The 5,000-nt window shown below is 41.4% G+C and overlaps 2 non-coding genes across 2 annotated transcripts; both read right to left on the bottom strand.

Moving 5' to 3' along the window:
• Positions 1-2,801: 2,801 nt before the first annotated feature.
• Positions 2,802-2,883, bottom strand: TRNAS-AGA (transfer RNA serine (anticodon AGA)). Its single transcript has one exon. It is a non-coding gene; the product is annotated as a tRNA-Ser (tRNA).
• Positions 2,884-4,382: 1,499 nt separating this feature from the next.
• On the bottom strand, positions 4,383-4,454 carry TRNAH-GUG (transfer RNA histidin (anticodon GUG)). The gene has a single exon. It is a non-coding gene; the product is annotated as a tRNA-His (tRNA).
• Between the last annotated feature and the right edge of the window lie 546 nt (positions 4,455-5,000).

Below are 5,000 nucleotides of genomic sequence, written 5' to 3'. Positions count from 1 at the left end.
TTCCTGATATTCTGCAATGCACTTTTTAAAAATAAGGTTTTTTTCAGCAGGCACATTCTCTCCTAAAAACAAAAATTGCATGTGTATATCTCTAGTTTGGAATACCATAGGCTTGCATGCATACTCTCATGGGTCACTCAAGTTTTTTGGACCCTATTGCACTCTGTTTTTGTGCTGCTTTTAGTATATGGCCCATATTACAGAAGTCTACCATCTTTGAGTATTTGAGGCTCCTTTGTAAGTGCTTTATATTTTTTCCTTGAAGAGCTATATAATAAAGGGGTCCGGGAAGGATTGCATTTATGGAAGATAAAAGAAGGCCCACTTGTCTCACCAAATGCTGTAGAGAAACCTGATGTTTTACTCATGTTATCCTTAGTTCGTTTTTGTTAGACCTTGCATTCTTAAGGTGGTCCCAACCCCACCTTATTGCTTTTCACCTCCGCATTTTGCTGTATCTTTTTGTTGGCCTTAGGACTCTGATCAATTTATCGCTACTAATCAGTGCTGAAGTGCACGTGCTTCTTCCCTAATCATGTGTATAATTGGAGTATACCTGACTGACAGATTTAATTTACTTGAAAGCCCCTTGTAAAGTGGTATACCATATACCCAGGGACTGATTGTGCCGCCCAAAGAAATAGCATTTCAAACCTGTCTCAAGCCTGCTACTGCAGTGCCTGTGCTGCAGTGTACTGACACTTCGACTTGGCATTTAAAACTACTTGCCAAGCCTTAAACTCCAATTTTATTACATATCAGTAACCCCTAAGGTAGGCCCTAAGTAGTCCTAGGGGCATCATGCTATGTAAGTAAAAGGTAAGACATGTACTGTGGTAGTTTGTATGTCCTAGTAGTATCAAACAGTCTATTACATTTTTCACTACTGTGAGGTCTGCCCCTCTCATAGGTTAGCATTGGGTATTCCCTTATACTTTTTGGGGGGTAATTCCATATCAGAGAGGAGAAGCTTTATTTATTTATTGATAAATCCTATCTACTGGTGAGGTTGGATTTAATCTTACTATTGTATAAATGCCATTTTTAGAGAGTGAGCATTTCTCTGCACTTACTGCTCTATTTGCATTGAAACCTGTCTTCGATTGACGTCTGGATTGGGCTGCGAGACAGCTACATATGTGCATTCCCTGTAGACAGCCACAACACAGGTCACTCAACTGCAACTGCATTCATATGCATTCTGATTGGCCTGGGGGAGAGCTCCGCTCCCCTTACCGCAAATATGTTCAAGAACGATAATTTATGTCAGTAAGTACAGTATGCCTACATCTTATAATCATGTGTGTTTAAATAATTTGTTGTTAGATCGTTTAAATATTGAAAAGGATCTGTTTTTAATAGACATTTTACAAAAACAACTGGTACATTTGGGAATTCTGTAAAGGAAAAACCCAACTGCCGTGACATTGCCAACCACAATGCCGTGACTCGGATTCGAACCGAGGTTGCTGCGGCCACAACGCAGAGTACTAACCACTATACGATCAAGGCGAGCTACTTGGGCTCAATAACGTACAATGACATGAAGAAATTATAATTCGGAACACTCAGGGCTACTCCTGTGATAGGCTGAATGTGTTCATTGCTTCCTCATTCCTTATACAAAGGCTTTATCTCCTCAGTGGTTGATAGGCTGAAACCGTTTCCTGGCCGCCTGCTTGTGAACTGGCAGGAGTCAAAGATCACACATACACTGGTGGGCCTGTGATGGGACACCAATGCAGAGAAACACACCTGGCGCAGATATTCTATTCTGTTTATTAGACCTGCATCTCCCCTGTACCTCCTCAAGCCATCTGTATGTGAAGCAAGAAAGAGTTAAGGAACGGTCCATCTACACTTTTATTGGGAGGATGCTGCCGTGAGCTCCTCCCAGCTAATCACACAAACAGCAGTAAAGCAAGATAACTACACAGTTAGGGGGGACTGCATGGTTAGGTTTTTGAGGAATTATTGAAACTGACCTCAGTGACCCATAATCAGAGCTGTGGCTAATGACTGCATGCCTAATTATGATGAAGCAAGCACCATGGCTCGTAGGGGCCCCACAACACACTTTTCTTAGCTCATTGAATTAAAGTATAAACTTCTGCCATGTGTGAGTGGTAAAGGCTTGTTAATTTTGTTGCTTTTCAAATTCACGTCTGACAACAAGACGAAGGAACATTGGGGCATCAGACGCTTTGGAAAGTAGCCACCAACCGCAGAGAAAGAGAGAAAGAGGGAAAAGACAGTATGAGGTGTGGAGAAAACAGCAGTAGGTACAAGGAGCTCAAATGAGATTAATGGCGCCTAAATAGAGCACGTAAAGGAACAGTTACAAATCTAAGAAAAGGGAAAGAAAAGACTAGGAAAAAACACAGAAAGAGCTTGTAGATGAAATTCTCTTCCAGGAACAGCAGGTTAAGAGAAATTACACAGGGAGCAGTTAAGCTTGTAACACGGGGGAGAATAGAAAAGAAAATGCAGTTTTATGAAGTGTGTTTGCCTAATCCAGCTAGCACTTTTATTTTATTTCTCTATTTGCTTCTTTTATTGGTAAAGTAAGTTTCAAGTGCATGCACAGGTATGACCGAGAGAGCCAGGGTATAATAATTTGAAGCGTTTGCACCAGCGCTAATGAAGGACGAGAGTTATAGCAAAGATATGAAAGGGGGAGCGATAATAAATATGTGATATGGCAATAGTGACACCAAAATATGCCACCTATTTATAAAACTGACATGGAAGAAATACTAAAGGTTAACTTCTGAAATTGTAGCCGATGTTAAAAAGATTCTCGTTGTCGGCAGGATTCGAACCTGCGCGGGGAGACCCCAATGGATTTCTAGTCCATTGCCTTAACCACTCGGCCACAACAACTGACTGCAAGGTGTGTGCACATAATCTGTATGCAAGTTTTCAAGGTGTCCCACAGCAAATTCCTGATATTCTGCAATGCACTTTTTAAAAATAAGGTTTTTTTCAGCAGGCACATTCTCTCCTAAAAACAAAAATTGCATGCGTATATCTCTAGTTTGGAATACCATAGGCTTGCATGCATACTCTCATGGGTCACTCAAGTTTTTTGGACCCTATTGCACTCTGTTTTCGTGCTGCTTTTAGTATATGTCCCATATTAAAGAAGTCTACCATCTTTGAGTATTTGAGGCTCCTTTGTAAGTGCTTTATATTTTTTCCTTGAAGAGCTATATAATAAAGGGGTACGGGAAGGATTGCATTTATGGAAGATAAAAGAAGGCCCACTTGTCTCACCAAATGCTGTAGAGAAACCTGATGTTTTACTCATGTTATCCTTAGTTCGTTTTTGTTAGACCTTGCATTCTTAAGGTGGTCCCAACCCCACCTTATTGCTTTTCACCTCCCCATTTTGCTGTATCTTTTTGTTGGCCTTAGGACTCTGATCACTTTATCGCTACTAATCAGTGCTGAAGTGCATGTGCTTCTTCCCTAATCATGTGTATAATTGGAGTATACCTGACTGACAGATTTAATTTACTTGAAAGCCCCTTGTAAAGTGGTATACCATATACCCAGGGACTGATTGTGCCGCCCAAAGAAATAGCATTTCAAACCTGTCTCAAGCCTGCTACTGCAGTGCCTGTGCTGCAGTGTACTGCCACTTCGACTTGACATTTAAAACTACTTGCCAAGCCTTAAACTCCAATTTTATTACATATCAGTAACCCCTAAGGTAGGCCCTAGGTAGTCCTAGGGGCATCATGCTATGTAAGTAAAAGGTAAGACATGTACTGTGGTAGTTTGTATGTCCTAGTAGTATCAAACAGTCTATTACATTTTTCACTACTGTGAGGTCTGCCCCTCTCATAGGTTAGCATTGGGTATTCCCTTATACTTTTTGGGGGGTAATTCCATATCAGAGAGGAGAAGCTTTATTTATTTATTGATAAATCCTATCTACTGGTGAGGTTGGATTTAATCTTACTATTGTATAAATGCCATTTTTAGAGAGTGAGCATTTCTCTGCACTTACTGCTCTATTTGCATTGAAACCTGTCTTCGATTGACGTCTGGATTGGGCTGCGAGACAGCTACATATGTGCATTCCCTGTAGACAGCCACAACACAGGTTACTCAACTGCAACTGCATTCATCTGCATTCTGATTGGCCTGGGGGAGAGCTCCGCTCCCCTTACCGCAAATATGTTCAAGAACGATAATTTATGTCAGTAAGTACAGTACACCTACATCTTATAATCATGTGTGTTTAAATAATTTGTTGTTAGATCGTTTAAATATTGAAAAGGATCTGTTTTTAATAGACATTTTACAAAAACAACTGGTACATTTGGGAATTCTGTAAAGGAAAAACCCCACTGCCGTGACATTGCCAACCACAATGCCGTGACTCGGATTCGAACCAAGGTTGCTGCGGCCACAACGCAGAGTACTAACCACTATACGATCACGGCGAGCTACTTGGGCTCAATAACGTACAGTGACATGAAGAAATTATAATTCGGAACACTCAGGGCTACTCCTGTGATAGGCTGAATGTGTTCATTGCTTCCTCATTCCTTATACAAAGGCTTTATCTCCTCAGTGGTTGATAGGCTGAAACCGTTTCCTGGCCGCCTGCTTGTGAACTGGCAGGAGTCAAAGATCACACATACACTGGTGGGCCTGTGATGGGACACCAATGCAGAGAAACACACCTGGCGCAGATATTCTATTTTGTTTATTAGACCTGCATCTCCCCTGTACCTCCTCAAGCCATCTGTATTTGAAGCAAGAAAGAGTTAAGGAACGGTCCATCTACACTTTTATTGGGAGGATGCTGCCGTGAGCTCCTCCCAGCTAATCACACAAACAGCAGTAAAGCAAGATAACTACACAGTTAGGGGGGACTGCATCGTTAGGTTTTTGAGGAATTATTGAAACTGACCTCAGTGACCCATAATCAGAGCTGTGGCTAATGACTGCATGCCTAATTATGATGAAGCAAGCACCATGGCTAG

The sequence above is a fragment of the Lissotriton vulgaris genome, unplaced genomic scaffold (genome assembly GCF_964263255.1).
Source record: "Lissotriton vulgaris unplaced genomic scaffold, aLisVul1.2 SCAFFOLD_301, whole genome shotgun sequence".
NCBI lineage: Eukaryota > Metazoa > Chordata > Amphibia > Caudata > Salamandridae > Lissotriton > Lissotriton vulgaris.
Note: the sequence above shows the minus strand (reverse complement) of the source record. Positions and strands in the feature narration are given on the sequence as shown.